The sequence below is a fragment of the Herpailurus yagouaroundi genome, unplaced genomic scaffold (genome assembly GCF_014898765.1).
Source record: "Herpailurus yagouaroundi ecotype Mexico unplaced genomic scaffold, PumYag 187, whole genome shotgun sequence".
Lineage (NCBI taxonomy): Eukaryota > Metazoa > Chordata > Mammalia > Carnivora > Felidae > Herpailurus > Herpailurus yagouaroundi.
In genome coordinates, this window is record NW_024412418.1 from 8,288,777 (window position 1) to 8,305,562 (window position 16,786).

At 56.3% G+C, this 16,786-nt stretch overlaps 1 long non-coding RNA gene across 9 annotated transcripts in view; it reads right to left on the reverse strand.

The window, feature by feature from the left end:
• Nucleotides 1-894: 894 nt before the first annotated feature.
• LOC121043494 (uncharacterized) overlaps nt 895-16,786 on the reverse strand; it is a 97,187-nt gene continuing 81,295 nt past the window's right edge. For 2 of the 9 annotated variants that reach the window (XR_005796855.1, XR_005796851.1), the window contains exons 3-6: nt 14,923-15,029; nt 11,636-11,751; nt 11,154-11,444; nt 3,435-7,910 (exon numbers count right to left, since the gene is read on the reverse strand). This is a non-coding gene — a long non-coding RNA (uncharacterized LOC121043494). Of the gene's footprint in view, nt 2,703-3,434; nt 7,911-11,153; nt 11,454-11,635; nt 11,752-14,922; nt 15,030-16,786 lie in introns of those variants that run through there. The other 7 variants (XR_005796859.1, XR_005796858.1, XR_005796856.1 and 4 more) reach the window with 7 other exon arrangements.

Sequence of the window (16,786 nt, forward strand, 5' to 3'; positions counted from 1 at the left end):
CAGGACCCTTTGCAGGCACATGGATGCCGACGCATGGAAAAGTATTCTTGGTCCTGGGGTGTGGAGTCTGACAGGTGAGAGCCGCAGGGACATGGGTGGTGGCTACGAGTGCCAGGCTGAGCCAGGCCAGTCTTCAAGGCCTTTGAGCAGCGTCCCCTCTCTAGACCCCAGTGTCCTCGTCTGTGCAGCAAGGTGGGGTTCTGGAAGACCCTTCCTAGCTCTCACGCCTTGTGGCTCTAAATGGACCTACCTTTGTTCACAGGTGGATTTTTGTAACTATCTTTCTTCCCCCTCTGGCCTTAGACATATGTGATTGGTTCCATCCCTCCTCTTCCCCTGCCACTAGGCATATCCCCCCCCCCCCCCCCCGCCCAGCTAGCTGGCTGCTGGGGACGGCAGTGCCTTTCTGGAGCTTGACACAGGCCAGAGGGCAGGCGGGTAGGTGGAGGGAGGGCGGGGGAAAGGGGGCAGATGGGATCCTGATTCTTGGAAAGGCCCCCCTCACCGGGGCTGGCTCCAGAAGGCTCAGCCAACCAGGGCCCTGGGGATGAACAGGCTTTTCAAAAAAAAAGGTCACCCCGTTCCCAGACAGAGACTCCCCCGGTAACCCTGAAGGTAGCCCCACGTGCCCTCATAAGCCCTCTGAGAACCCCGAGCCAGCCGCCAAAAGCTGGGCTGAAAAGTCCCAGGGGGCAGGGGGCGGGGGGCAGGGCAGAACTGGTGGGCTTCCCCTCCAGAGGGGCCAAGGGCGGTCTCCCAGATGACAGACCTCCTGGCACAGCCCCTCTCCCTCTGCCAAAGGGAGTGGGGATCGCAGTAACAATTACCAGCAAGGGAGGCTCCAGCCCCACCCAGCCCCAGCTGTCTGATTGGCTCCCACCCTCTGGGGACTAAATGTCAGCGTCCCCCCCTCCTTCCCAGCTTGGTCCCTGAGCGTCATGCCCTGCACACTCCCTGGCAAGCTCAGCCACCCCCATGACGTCAGGGACCAGCATTAGAAGCTGCTGTCTGCTGCCCTCTCTCCCGAGGGCCAACGTCACAGACGGACCCGTATGAAAAGCAGGAGTGACTGTCACCACCCCCAGGCTTGAAAGGGCAGGAGAGAGAGGAGCTGCCCGATGGGGCAGCGCGCTGTGTGGAGAGGGCCACCTGGAGGAGCTGGGGCGTCAGTGGGGGGACAGAGCCCATCGGAGGGGGAAGCAGCAAGCCCACTCACTCTCCTCCTTCCCTCGGCTCTCCTGCCCCGTTGATGGAACCCAGCCAGAAGCTAATGGGTGAGGACCAGGGAGCCTGTGGACGCCTCCCATGCCACCAGCCTCCCAGGACACGGAGTAGGGGGAGAAAGAGGGGGGTGGGTTGAGGGTCTGGAGGAGCCAGTGGAAGATGCCCAGCTCAGGGAGGCTGACGAAGAAAGAAGCTGTCGGGATCTGCTAAGTTTCCACTGCGTGCATCTCTTCACCTTTGGGCCTTCTCTCCCCGTGGGCATCTGGGTCTGGGAAGTATCAGGGCTTTGGATTCAGATGGACCAGAATCAGAATCCCAGGGCTCCACGTCGCTGGCTGCGTGACCCTGAGCAAGTCACTTAACCTCCTTGTACCTCAGTGTTCTCATCTGTAAAATGGGAACGAGAGCACCCACTCAGAGCACTGTTGAGAGGCGAGTGAGCAAATGTACGGGGCGTGTCCGGAACATGGTAAGTGCTCGATAGATCGGTCTCCTTTTCATCCAGATCCGTCTGTTCTCCATCTCGCGGCTGGACTTGCAGGACCTCAGAGCTGCTCTCTGCCCCCGGTCTCAGCCCTGCTAATTCATTCTCCACAAGGTCCCAGAAAATCTCTCCCTAAGACCCCGCCAGGGTATGTTATGGCCTTCCCCAGAGGGAAGTTCCAGTTCTGCCCGGAGGATGAAGTTCAAGTTCGTTACTGTCACAGTCAAAGCCATTCAGCTTAATCCGCCAACCACACCTTGCCAATCCCTCCCTTGGTCCCCTGGCCCAAGCGACATTGATCTACTCTGTCCCCACTGTCCCCGAACAGCCTTTAGGTCTCTCTCCAAGCCTTGCTGAGGCTATCCCCTCCACCTGGATGTACCCTCTCCTCTCCCTCTCATGAGACTCAGGTGCCATATGTTCCTTGAAAACTCCCCCTCACTGCACCCAAACGCAACCACCCGTAACACGCCCCTCACGCTTTTCTGTGGCACCCACTCCAACCTTGCCTACTGGCATGAGCCGCTGTGACATGTCTGTCCCTCATTAGTCTCTGAGCATTAAAACATTTTTTTTTTCATGCTTATTTCTTTACTTTGCGAGACAGAGGGCGTGTAAGCACGTGCGTGCATGGTGAGCACCCAAGAGGGGGAGGGGCAGAGAGAGAGGGCGACAGGAGAATCCCGAGCAGGCTCCACACCGTCAGCCCGGAGCCCCACATGGGGCTTGATCTCACGAACAGCGAGATCATGACCGGAGCCGAAATCAAGAGTTGGACGCCTCACTGACTGAGCCGCCCAGGCGCCCCAGTCTTTGAGCATTTTGAAGGCCAGGCTTGTGGCGTCCTGTCCGTCGGTCCGCAATCCCTAAGCCAGTGCCGGACGTGAGTGAGGACCACCTGTGGGCCGGGGTGACCCATAGGCATTCCTGCTGATGCTTCGGGGAGCCTCATCAGGCGCCGGTGCCGTTATCTTTTGGTTTACTAATAAGGAAACTGAGGCAGACAAGTTTGCCTTAGGCCCCCTTCCTAGGAAATGGAAGGAAAGGCTCTGGACCGGGGGTGTCTGGGCTCTGAAATCCGTGTTTTGCCCACCCCCTAGGGGATCCAAGAAATATTTGAAACCTGGACCAGTGGATGAATGAATGAAACGGAGATGGCCGGACCTTGGGGAAGTCACTCCCTTTCCCCGAGCAGAAAGTAGGCGCTCAGGGAAGGTTGATTTCCTGCCTTTCCCAACCTCCTCTCACACCCGATCTTTGGACATGATCCGCTTTCCTGGGCCGGTGGTGAATCCCCTCTGGAACCCAGCCTGGCGGCAGGGGCCTCCCCAGGGGGGAGCAGGGACCCACGTGGCTGGGACAGATGCGGTGTGCGGGGCCCCCAGCCTGCAGGGGGGTGCACGCGGCTGCCATGACAGCCTTGCGAGCCAGCGAGACGAGCGTCTCAAGGTGTCTGCTCCAGCCCCCAGCGCGGGAGAGACGCCCGTTACAACTACTTACAGCCTGTCTGCCTGGAAGCAGGGGGTCAGAGAACGTGGATGGTTAAAAGGGTGTCTTGACCCGAGGCCTGCTCACAGGGCCCAGGTCACCCTGTGGAATGTCTCCCTTCGTGACGGAGACCGTGATAGAAGCGATGTGAATATGTGAGATTCTGACCCGGATGTCATTCAGGCCTCAAAATACCCTGCCGCCAGCTGTAAGGAGGTGGGCAATCCAGACCGAGAAACGGATTTGGTCTTTCATTTATTCGTTCCTTCGCGTCTTCCCCCCACTAAAATATTCTGCCCCCAAATCTTTGCGTGGCTCCTTGTCAAGATTCAGGTCTCAGCCCAACGGTCACCTCCTCCCAGAGGCTACGCTGACCGCCCTTCCCGATGGAGCCCCTCTCCTTCCATCCTGCCCGGAGGCCGTAACATCTTGGCGTTCTATTTCGCCATCACACTTCCCAGTAACCGAGGCCCCCTCGTTTATCTGTTTGTTTACTGGTTTGGGGTCCGCCGTGCCTCCAGGGCATGAAATCCTTGAGAGGAGAGATCTTGCCTTCTTGTTCACTGTTCTGTCCCCCAGTGCCCGGCACCGTGCCTGGTCCATGGTGGCCCCTCATCCACCATTTGCCAAGAGCCCCCCCCTCCCCCCAGTCATCAGACCGGTGCTGGGGCTCAACCGTGGCCTGAGTGCCGCCCCCAGGCATCACCCCTGGCGAATGGGGTAGGGGGTGTGGATCACCCATGCGTTTCTGATGCTCTGACATCTGGGGCCTTTGTGACCCTGGAGGGACGACCCCGCCCCGGGCTGGCCAGTTCCTTGAGAGCGCAAACCACTGGCCTGTGAGTGTGCCTGTTAGGGGCAACCCAAACAGAGACCTATTACAACCACCTCATTTTTCCCTCATATCTGGGCCGCTACCCACCTGCCCTGATCACCCTGGGGCCAGATACCAGACAACTAGCGACAGTTCCTGGGCCCCAGAGCCCAATGAAATTACTCAAACTCACCTGCTTACCTGCCCACCCACTCTTCCCTGCGGAAACCACAATACAGGGTCTTGCCCCTACGCTTCCCTCCCACTCGCGCTGCGTCCTGACCCGCCTGCTCCTTCCTTGCGTGGCTCCCCATGATGTGACGGTCCCCTCCTCTTGGGATCTGTGGGCGGCAGACTATGGATCTGCTGGCCTCACCATACCTGGGTAACAGTGAAACCTACATGTGGCAACAGGCCACGGGGGTGAAGGCAGGCCCACGGGGCTAAGGTGATGCGGGGGCAGGACCCAAAAGTAGTGGCTGCGGGCCTGCGTGCAGGGTGACCCGTGTCCCCCCCCCCCCTTCCCTGACTCCTCTCACTCAGCTCCAGTCCCGGCCCACCCCAGCCGTCAGCACCCCCACCCGGCTCTTTGCTGAATCACGGAAACAGCTGCTGTTTGGGCTGCGGCCCCTAGACTGAGTCGCACCGGCCCATATTGCCCCCTGTCCCACTCTCCCCGCCTCCTGCACCCGCGGGTGGGGCTCCATGGGCCTGATTTTGAGGCTGGCGGGATCATCGCTGCACGTGGCGCCCACGAGTCCAAACCCCTGGGGATTCGGACTCCACTGCCAGCTTCCTAACGGAGACTGAAGTGGTGATAGAGTGAGGAGCAGGGCCGTGCAGTAGGGGTGACAGGTGCAGACGTGGGCCCTTCTGGGTCCCCAGAGGCCTCATAGGCTTATCTGTCTTCCCCTCCTGTTGTCTCCTCATGGACCTGACCTGAGAGCTAGGAAGAAAGACAGGGTCCCCCTTGCGCCGGCCTGGAGGGAACACGGGTGCATGGAAGGAGGCCCTCCCATGCCCAGGGCCAAGTGCCTTCGGGCCAAGGTCAGGATGGCTAAGGAAATGGACCAGACCCTTGACCTTCTGCAGCCGTGGCCTGAAAGAAAATAACACAGGCTGTCTGGGGAGATGGCCCGTGGCCACGGACATCCACGGCACATTTGTTCCATTTCTTCATCCACCCGTTCAACCAACATGTTTCCAGGACCTACTGGGAGTCGGTCACGTTCTGGGCGCCAGACCGGCAGCTGCACACAGAGCGCCCCGAATCTCCGTCATCGGGGTGTCCAACTTCTGTCAGGGGAGACGGCCGTAAGGGAACAAGGAAATAAACATAATGTCTGTCAGCGATGCATATTAGGGAGCAAAGTGAGCAGGTCTGAAAGCAGGAAGCACCGGGCAAACAGAAGGGAAGGCGAGGAGGGTGCATCAGATGTGACAGGGCATAGAAGGGACACAGCGGGTCCCACTTCGAGACAAGGGGGCCGGGTCACTCTACAACAGCCCGCCCTGTCACACCGAGCCAAGCCCGCCACGGCCCAGCCGAGGGCAGCGGCCGTGTGGTCATCACTCAGATGGCTCGAGGAGGCGGGGGGCCCTGTGCGCCAAGATGGCCGGTAACTCGCGTTCCATAAGCCCCGTCTACGTGTGCCGGGCGCGGTGCTAAGGGCTTTGCTTGCACCGTCCGGTGTTCCACGAGAAAGATGCTCGATTACCCCCTTTCATGGGGGAAGACACTGAGGCTTCCTTGCTCCAGATGAAGCAGCTAATAGGAGAGACTGGAATTAGAGCTGCACCTGTCTGATGTCAGAGCCCGTCTTAACCTCATCTTGCTGCCGGGTAGGGTCGTGGGTGACAAGGTTGCAGAGACCGAGGAGAGGTCCTGGGCTGGGCCAAAGCCCACATTTGGCGGAGGAGGCCACTCTGAGCTCAAAGGACCCCTGCCTTGGGTGTCTGGAGCGCCGGATCCTGGGCCCCGCTCTGCCTCAAACTCACTCCCCAGCCCAGGCCCAGCCCTGGGGCGGTAGGGTCCTTGTCTGTGGCCTTCCTTTCACGCGGTCATGAGGACCAGATAAGATCAGGTGGGAGAGGACCCTTGCACAGCTCACGCGGCGGCTCAAATGTCCCTTCCTCAGAGAAGCCCTCCCTGACCACCCACCTACCTACAGCATCCCCAGCTCTGTCCCCACCTCTGCTTGACTTTTGCCTTTGCTCCTATTACCGTGTGGCATGTTACGGATACTTTTTGCTCGCTTGCTTGTTTCCTTTTTCTCTCTCTCCACTCCGTCACCTGCCACTTGCCCCAGCCTCACAGCATACCTCCAACAATCGGAAATGTCTGTATTGCTCCTAAACTCACCGCTCCCTTACGCCTCTGTGCGTTCGTTGCTGCCGTTCCCTCGCTACAGAGCAACCTTTCCATCCTTCTGAACCTTCTCCTGGCTTATCAGGTGTCCCTTCCTGTGGGTTCCCCGTCATCCCTTGGTGCACCTGGGGTACCCTGGACTGCCCCAGAAACCGCACCCTCCAGGCAGCATCAAAACCGGACATTTGCCGGTGATGGCCCACGGGCTTGTGCATTTCTTCATCGCTGAGCCGATGCCTGCACCAGAAGGTGAGCAGCCAGCGAGGGGCACAGAACGGCTCACGGCAGGATAAGCCGTCATATAAAACAACACGGGCCCCCAGCCTGGGCCGTCTCAGTGGTAATGGATGGCCGCGGGGACTCCGGGCCCTCGATTCCAGCCGTTGGGGAGAGATCTGGACCACAGGATGAGTGCATTCTTTCCCGATGTGGATCGCATCCCAAACAAAGCTGCTTCTCTTGGCCGTGGCTCCGTGTGGATCAGCCACTCGCTAAGATTCTGTCTGAGAAGGGTCTGGGGTCTTGTAAATCACCTGGTAGTCCGTGGGCGGTGGATGAAGAACGAGATGGCGAGAGATCGCCGGTCAAGAGAACGAGGTCCGAGAAGACAGTGAATAAATGGGCAAAGTCTCGGAAACCCTGGCTCAGGAGAGAGAGAGAGAGCAAAGGCCCGGGCAGGAGAGCCTGTTGCCCATCTTCCCCTAGTCACCAACCGGCCGTGTGACCTTGGAAGAGCGACTTCCTTTCTCTGGGGTTCAGAGTTGACTTTTAAAGCTTCAAAGAAAGCATCTGTAAACTAGACTTTGTCTCACAAAAAAACTGGATACCTGGAATGCTGGGCTGGGAAGGATTCTGAGGTAGACACTGAGCTTCATGGGACATTACCATGATGCATTGGTAACGTCTGTCTTGAGCATCGTCAGGAAGGTGTGTGTCGTTTCGGGCCCAGAGCCTCTTTCATAGTCTGACATTTCATAATTCTATGACTCCAAAGAGCTAAAGGTTGAGAGTGTGTGTGTGTCGAGGAAGGAGGGGGTAGGAAAGATAAGAAAAGTAGGTTCCGAAGCTTGGGTCAGACCCATGGAGAGCTCCAAAATAAATGGAGAGGCTTAGCAGCTTCAGTGCCCACAGAAAGCACACCCCAGGATACTGGTTTGTTTCCTCAGACGGGGTCTAAGACCCACTCCCCCCAAAGTATGGCACCTTGGCATACTGAGTATTTTACACTGAAGGAGTCTGAGAGGACGGCAGGTCAGAAGGCTAAGTCGGAGACCGGCCCCTCCACCCTTCTTTCGTGAAGCAGATCATGTGAGTGGCGCCCTCTTTACACCTGGAGGACAGGAACGTCCTTCTCTCTGAAGACCAGGGAATCACCCAGAAGAACGCTAACAAACAGCCTTCTCTGGATGCCCGCAGTTTACAACACGTACCTCACGGTATCACGTTCCTCCACAGCTGTCCGCTCCTCATCAAACGTCATGCAAACATACACGGGTCCGTTCCTCTGGGACTTCACTTCCTTGTGGAGGCTCCTGTGTCACAGAAAACTTACATTAAATAAGTTTGCATGGTCTTCTCCTGTTCATCTATCTTTGTCAATTTAATTTTCAGATCCAGGCAGGGACCCTAAGAGGGTCAAGGAGAACTGTTTCCTCCCCTGCAAATGTAGATGGTAAGGTTAAATGCCGTTCCGTGAACTTTTGTTTCAGTTACATATGCATATGTGAAGAAGGTCATAATTGATTTAAAAAAAATTTTTTTTAATGTTTATTTATTTCTGAGACAGAGAGAGACAGAGCATGAGCGAGGGAGGGGCAGAGAGAGAGGGAGACACAGAATCCGAAGCGGGCTCCAGGCTCCGAGCAGTCAGCACAGAGCCCGACGCGGGGCTCGAACTCATCAACTGTGAGATCACAACCTGAGCCAAAGCCGCACGTTCAACCGACTGAGTCACCCAGGCACCCCAGGTCATAATTGATTCTTAACTGTAGCTCATGGTCCAAACATCTGAGAGACTGTGAAGGAGTCGGGTGACCAAATATGCTTTGTGCAGGACAGTCCTGGTTCAAACCCATCATTCTGGCGTAATTATCAAACACCTCCCTTCACCCATGTGGTGATTTAAAAATATGTCAGCGCTCCTTTTTTGGATACTCTTGCCTTCAAAATGCGAGGCCTAATTCTCCTCTCTCTGAGCGTGGGTAAGACCTAACGACTGGTTTCTAGCGAATAAAATATGGCGGAAGTGGCAAGATGTCACTTTTAGGACTATGTCATAAAGATATCGCGGCCTCTTCCTTGCACTTTCTTGGATCACTCATACTGGCGAAAGTCTGCTGCCACATCGTAAGGAAAGTCAAACACTCCTACAGAGGCCCACGTGGTAAGAAACTGAGGCTTCCTACCAACAGCCACGTCAGCCATCTTGGAAATGCATCCTCCAGCCCAGCCAAGCCTTCAGATGACAGCAGCCTGGCCAACATCTTGGATGCAACTTCCGGAGAGACCCTAACCCAGACCCTCCCGGCTAAGCCACTCCCCAACGTCTCACCTGCAGAAACTGTGAGATGCCAATTACTTGTGGTCTTACGTTTTAGGGCAATTTGTTACCCAGCACTTGATCACTGATACACTCTCAAAGTTATCTCCTTTGGCTGAAAATCATATGGTCACTCCATATAGCAAAGACTTCCAAGATCCTGTGGAGGGTCCAAGGCTCAGGCAGAAGAGAACAATCGCAAGGAGACTGCAGAGGGGACAAGTTCCTTGGTTTACCAAAAAGCAGGGAAGGTAGAAGGGTGGATTCTGATCACCACAAAAAAGGTTTAGACTGGTTGACTAGACAGAAAGTCCAGAGCATCTGGAAAAGAACATGGCGTGATCCAAGGGCCAAACGGGCCTCATCAAAGTCAGGTGTCCCCTAGTTAAACATTGCCCCCCTTTCACAGGATGACCGGATGGCAGACCGTAGGACACAGAGCACATTGCCCAGCTCAAACCTGTCTAGTAATTTTGCCAAAGACTTGGATGAAGACGCAAAAGATGTGTTCATCCAAACCTCGAAAGCACAAGTTATTCTGATACGGCTGATTTATGATCCAAAGCTCTCTTCCCAGGCGGGATGCTGGGCCAAAATCAACAAGAAGAAATTTAACAGTAATCAATGTAAAATCTGGTACTTTCAGAGGAAAAAAAAAAAAAATCAATGGTCCCAAGGAACAAGCCCAGGGTGGGTGGATGGGGCCGGCTTGGCAAAATTCCACTGGAAATGATCCGGTCATTTGTATCTGACCCCTCAAGTCAGTGTGAGCACAGACAATGTGATGTGGCTGCTAAAACCGTGGACCGTTCCTAGCTTAACGGGGGCCCTGGGAGTGGGGCGAGTTCCCTTCTGTGGCGCCGTGGGTTCAAATCTGGACCCCGCACTTTATAGAAACAGTGTCCAGAAGGGAGGTCCAGGAGGGGGCAGCAGGACCTAATGTCCTTGTGTGGGGACTACAGGGGAACTATTGGGGAAGCAGCGTGGGACAGGACAGGAAGCTGGGCAGGGACAACGGGGCTGTCGTGGGCCATCTGGGGCCGGACCTGGGAGGAGGGAGGAGCCAAGTCCAGTGGGGAGAAGGGATGGGGTGGCGGGTTTGGGGTTGCTGAGGGGAGGGGAGTTCCTCTGTGGCTGCTTGGGCGGTGGCCACAGCTTAAGCTTCCATCACTGGGGAGCGAGTAGAAGCCAGTTGGCCTCAGTGTTGTCCAAGTGGGAGACTGGACCACAGGAGCCCAGAGTCCCTCCCCTCCTCTGTCCAGACTCAGCCTTGGTTTCCACGGGGGCCTTCCCCATGGTAAGAGATGCTCTTTGGTCAGGCAGTGGGGAGGACAGGCAGAATCTGCCCGGGCCATGCTACGGGGCTTCGTGGACACCACACTCACAGAGCGGACGTCACCTCCTGCAGGCGTGCATCACACGGGCCAGCGAGTGAGAGAGAGGGAGAAGCTGGGGAACCAGGCGGGCCCACGTGTCATCCCCGCCCCCCCCCCCCACCCCGGGCTCTGCAGGGCTGCAGGGAACACGACCTCCGCACGTGTGCGCACATAGGCGTGTATGCACACGCGATCCCGCTCACACGCGTTCACACGTCTGCCTTCACACGAAGGCTCACATACACAGTCACGTGTGTTCCCACTTCACTCATCTGCCTGCGCACGGGTTCAACCCCCCCGCAAGTGGGTGAGCGAAGCAGGACCAAGCAGAAGGAGGAATTGGGCCGGGGGGCGTCACGACCGCAGCCGCGCCATCCCCGGGGAGCTCTGGAGCTGGGGCGGCCCTTCAGAGAAGTCCAGAACTGAGGTGAAGGGGCTGGGCCTTCCTATCCCCGCGTGGACCGGTCTCTGGGCACCTGTGTGCCAGAGGTGGCTGTCTCCAGCCCAGGGTGGTCTCTAGAGGTGGACTGGCTGGTCGCTGGATGAGTGGTGATCCCAGATTTGGGCAGCATCACGGCATCTACTCCCCTCCGGCGAACACGCACCTGCACCCACAAGCCTGGCTGGGTTTCTCAGCCTCTCCCGGGGCCTAGCCCTCCCAGGAGGGGAGGAGGCAGAGGGGCCCTGCCAGGAAGGCTGCCTCCCTGCCCAGGGATGGCAGGGGTGGGCGCAGCTCTGGGCGGGACTAAGGAGAGGTCTGGAGCCCCCGGGATGAGTGCGAAAGGCCTGCTTCACCAGTTTCATACCCTCCCCGGAGAAATTTCCACGAACTGATCTCCCTCCGCTCCATTTTTTTATACCTTTGATCTGGCCGTGGAGCCGGGGAATCGCGGAACCAGCTCTCGAAATTGTCTTTGGTAAACTCTTCCCATGATAACTGGCCTCCTTCTCTCTGCTAATATCTACTCTCGGTGTCTCCCAGGCCAACGCTCAGCCAAAAATCTCTATTTTCGTATCTGGTTGTCCAGGCGCGGTCTGAAGCACAGGACCTAAATTTGACCACCCAGGATCCAACGCTCCCTCCGCCCTCACTGGAGGACCTTGGTCCGATTGGACGATCCGTCTTGCGTCACTTGCGTCACTTGCGTCACCTGCCCCACCTGCCCCACCTGCAAAAGGGAGTAACACGCACTGGAGTGCCCTGGTAAGACGCCGCGTAGACCCCCTGGCAGGGTCAGGGCTTCCCAAGCTTCCTGCTGCAGGGCTCCTCCAGCCCTTCCTTAACCACACAGCTCAGAGCTCACGCCCTCCCCCTTCTCCTCCCCTGCCCTCCCCTCCTCACCCCCAGGCTCTGCTCCGCTCCTCCGCTCCTGGAATAGATCTCGGCCAACGCTGGCCTTAATTGTGTGTGTTTGATAAATGGCTCTGCTAGATCTCCTCCGGGCGGCAGCTGCGGACCTGAGTCAGGATGGAAAAGCCCACAAGGAAGGTTAGGAGCGCAGAGTCCAGGCTGGGCTAAGGATGCAGGGCCTCTGCCCCCTCCAACCCAGGGCGCTGGGGACGGGGCAGCCCGCTCATCACCCCTCTGCAGCCGCTCTTGGGGAGTTAGTAGGAGTGGCAATCTGAGAGAGCCTACAAGGGTCCTTGGACAACTGCCCCCCCCCCCCTCTTATTTTCACAAATGAGGACGGTGAGGCCCAGAATGGTTAAGTGACTTGTCCGGGGACACACAGCTGATAAAAGGCAGGCTTGAAACTCAAATTTAGACCTTCTGCCTCCCCACTGGCCCACTCTGCCTCATTCCACAGCCCCCCAGCCAAGGTGCTTCCTCCTCTGTGCGAACTGGACTTGCCGACAAGGTTGAATTGCCCTCTGCCAACCTTCTCCCTTCTGAAATGCTTCTGGGAAGCATTTCCCGTGACGCCCAGTCATGGGAGCTCACCCCCTGGAGCTTTTATTTATTTTCCATGTGACTTGGGGTGATTTGCAACTTCTTCGAGCCTCGGCTTCCCCATCTATGAGATGGGGACGCTGCAAATTGTAACTGACCTCGCGAGATAGATGTGGGACATACGACAGCGCAGTGTATTGAGCAGAGTGGGGGCACAGGGTAAACTCAATGCTGGCCGTTACTGTTCCTGGTCTCAATGGACAAAACATCCAATGCTTGAATGTGAAGATCTAATTGGCTTTATTAGGCGATTCATGAATCAGGCAGCGTCCCACCTAGCAAGTAGAGGGGAGCTCCAAGGAGTTGTATAAAATGGATGCTTTTTAGAGGAAGGTCAGCGGGGCCAGAAGTTACTGGCAAAAGAAAGAAGCCATTGTTTCAGGCAAGGTCGCTTTCTGTTAGGGGGAAAAGCAGAGAGGATCTTATCATGCAGATTACCTCATCTGGGCCGAAGGAGGTGGGGGAGATAGCTAGGGCCCTGTGATAGATTACCTCATTGGCAATGCCCAGAAATTTCCCGACTGACTGGTTAAGACCTACATTTCGGGGGGAGGTTGAAACTACAGTTAGGTTAGGTATTAAGCCTGGGTTTGATGACCAGGCCTCCCATAAGTGACTTTGTCTTATGCTGGTGGTTTTCTTTTTAACACTAGTCAGGGTTTTGGGGGGCTTCCTTATACGGCTGGGCGGTTTGCACACTGCACAAAGGTACTCAGCAGGAATAAGTGGGGCTGAAATGCAGCCTGTCTTCACCCCCCCCCGCCAAGCTGTGGACCCTTGGAACTCTTGTCTGTCCCCAGGAGTTGCCATTCTAATTCACCTACCCAGCAGCCCGGTATGCCCTGGCCGTAATTGGAAACGTACAGGGCAGGACTCCAAACTACTTTCATCTGGAGGCCGCAGTGCCTAAATTCCACCATTTAAGCTTCCCCTTGGGCCCCATGGTCATTCTTGATGTTCCAAAAATCCCACTTAAAGTGAAACATCCTCCGGAACACTAACACCCTAAAAATAATGATGCCTTATCATTTTCATTATCCTGGTCACCATTATTTCAAACCTTGAGTGGAGGGGCCTCCCTGCAGCCGGGGGCAGGAAAAGCCCTCCAGATGGGGCAGCGGAAGGGGCCAGAGGAGTGGGGAGTGGGGAGCAGGGAGCCGCGGTGTGAGGCAGGCCATGGCAGAGGCCCAGACTTCTGCCTTCACCATTTTGTTTAAGCCCGACTCCAGCAGGAGGAACAGGCCGACTGGGGCCCCACCAACAGCCACGGCAGCAAAGGCTCCGATTTACAGGGAGCCCCGCTCCAAGGAGCAGTATTAACGCCAGTGACGAAGCTGTAGTCCCAGAAGCAGCTCCACTTTAAGGGGAGTGAGGGACACATTCCACGGGACTGAGTCTGCAATGGTGAGATTTCAGACAAGGGAGAGAGGCCTTGGGGAGGAGATTATGGGGCCCCGGGTCCTTCAAATCACACCCCAGAGGCGGCTGTCAGCATCATGGGTACAGAAGGTCTGTCTTGCAGGTGGGCTTCAAATGACACTGCAGAGGTGGGGCGTCTTAGGCCAGAGCCCCCAGGCGCCGACCTGACCCGAGGTTTCCCATGGGAGTGATTTACCAAGCAAGTGCTCCCCCGAGGAAGCCGCCGGGCAGTTGGGACGACAGGAAGGGAAGCTGAAGAAGGCCGGCAAGGATGTGACCTCAGGTCCCATCACAGTGGGGGCAGGGGCAGCTTCAGCTGGCAGGGACATCTGGGGGTGTAAGTGATGCCCCGAGGTAAGGCGGCTGGAACTTTCAGATGCCGGACCCATTAGTCACTAGCGAAGTGCAGCCCAGGGAGGGGCTGCAGGATGTAAATCCCAGGGATTTCAGGTTTCTGGCCTCGCAGCAAAGGGGCAGAGCTGGAGGGCAGGACAGTCCTCAAGAAAAGAGACACGGGCACTGGCTGCTGGAAGGGAGAGCACACACTGAAGCCCAGCACCCACTTCCGGGTCCCCTTGCCCCCATAAACGGGGTAAAAGGTAACAGGATCAGCGCTGGGTGCCTACAGTATCTGGTGTCTGATGGATGGGGCGGGGGGGGGGTGGAATCTTAAATGCCCCCCACGCCAGCCCCCGTGGAGGAGGAGTGTTCGCTCCAGGAATGAAAAGTTTTCTAATATTCCAGGTCCAATTTTCCACTCTCCCCGTGCTCTAGGAAACATGCTCTGTGTCCCACTCTCTCCTTGTTGAAATCCCAAGATCACGGGCAGATGGACAGGTGGGTTCACCCTGAGGGCCTCGATGCTGGGTGGCTCTACCTTAAGCATCCAGGTCCTAGGCTACTATGGCTCTCTAGCTGCTTCTCTCTCTCTCTCTCTCTCTCTCTCTCTCTCTCTGTTTGGAATGACTATTGTTTGCAAATGTTATCGAGTAGAGTTGGATTACTAACGTAATTCAACGTTTATTTATTTTTGGGACAGAGAGAGACAGAACACGAACGGGGGAGGGGCAGAGAGAGAGGGAGACACAGAATCGGAAACAGGCTCCAGGCTCCGAGCCATCAGCCCAGAGCCCGACGCGGGGCTCGAACTCCCGGACCGCGAGATCGTGACCTGGCTGAAGTCGGACGCTCCACCGACGGCGCCACCCAGGCGCCCCTTACTAACGTAATTCAAAAAAAAAAAAAAAAATCTCACACACCTCAGGAAAGGGGAGCATCACAGACACGCGTGCTGCAACCGATTTTCCGGCTCCCTGGGCCCCCCTGCAGCGAGGGCTACGGTCTTCACACCAGTTCCCAGGCCAGCCTGGAAGAGAGCAGGATAAACGGAGCTGCTGAAGTTGGTTAAATAACAAAAACTCGACCGAGTACGTTTTCAAGATCTAATTGGCTTCATTAATCGATTCACGAATCCGGCAGCGGCCCATCTAGCAAGTAGAGGGAACAGAAGACGAAAGGTTTTCGGAGGCAGAGAAGGAGTGGAGGAAAGGAAATGGTTAGCAAAGAATCCACGGTTTGAGGCCAGGCAGGTTGCCCTCCTAGAGGGCACCGAACGGGTCTAAAATAAATTTCCTGGTGCTGGCCAGGGAATTCCCACGTTGACTGGTTAAAGGTTACATTCCTGGGGGGTTGAAACTGCAGTTAGTTTAGGTATGAAGTCTCGGTTTACCGACTTGGGGTCTTACCCTATGGGACGCCACTTGGGGCCTTCAGTTTGCTTTTTAACAGGGTGAAGGATTGCTCTCCGTTTGCCCTGGGACTAAACTGCCCCCAAACTCCCAACACAGGTGTATTGGGTTGAACGGATCCCCTCCCCTCCGAACCGATGTCAACCCAGCACCTCAGAACGTGACCTTTTTTGAAAACAGGCTCTTTGCCAACGCAGGTGGTTAGGAGGACGTCGTACTGGTGTAAGGCGGGCTCTACATCCAGTATCACTGGTGTCCTCGTAAAAGACGACAGAGGCACACGCAGGGAGAAGCCAAGCGAGGGCGCAGGCAGACTGGGGTGATGTGTCTACAAGCCAGGGTGTGTCGTGGATCGCCAGCGCACCCCAGAAGCTGGGAGAGGGTGGTGGTGGGACACATTCTGCCCCAGGCTCCAGGAGGCCCCAGGAAAAGCTCACCCGGGCCCCTCTCCCTGACTGCGGTACCCCTTTGCCCGAGGCCAGAGAGAACTTTATACCCTTTGGATTCCGCCCCCCACCCCGCCCCAGACCCTGAGACACAGGGACCCGTTTGGATCTGCCAGTGCATGGAAGAGTCTAGTTTCTTTTTCTTTTCTTTTTTACATGTATTGATTTTTGAGAGACAGAGAGAGACAGCGTGAGCGGGGGAAGGGGCAGAGAGAGAGGGAGACACAGAGTCCGAAGCAGGCTCCAGGCTCCGAGCTGCCAGCACAGAGCCCGATGCGGGGCTCGAACCCACAGACCGTGAGATCATGACCTGAGCCGAAGTCGGACGCTTAACCGACTGAGCCACCCAGGCTCCCCGGAAGACTCTAGTTTCTAACTGGGTCTCCTGAGACCCTGGGGGTAGGCTGGGCGTGTGAGTCAGGGTTTTCCAAGGAAGCAGAACCAGTAGAATGTGCATGTATATACGTATATATGTACATATGTATACCTATACTATATAGATATAGGGAGAGAGAGAGGAGATTTATTTTAAGGAATTGGCTCATTTGATTAGGGAGGCTGACAAGTTCAAAAGCTGCAGGATGGGCTGACAGACAGGAGACCCAGGAAAGAGCTGATATTGTGATTCAAGTCTGAAGATCACCCGCTAGGATTCCCTCTTGCTCAGGGGAGGTCAGTCCTCTGTTCTATTCAGACCTTCAACTGATTGGATGAGGCCCACCCATCTTATGGGGAGCATTCTGCTTTCATCGAAGTCCACTGATTTAAATGTTCATCTCACCCAAAAACACCCTCACAGAAACATCCAGAATGTTGTTTTACCGAATAGCTGGGCACTGTGGCCCAGCCAAGTGGGCACATAAAATTAGCCATCACAGTGGGCAAGTGTTATGATCTGCCTTCTAGAGAAAGGAAAACTAAGACCCAGA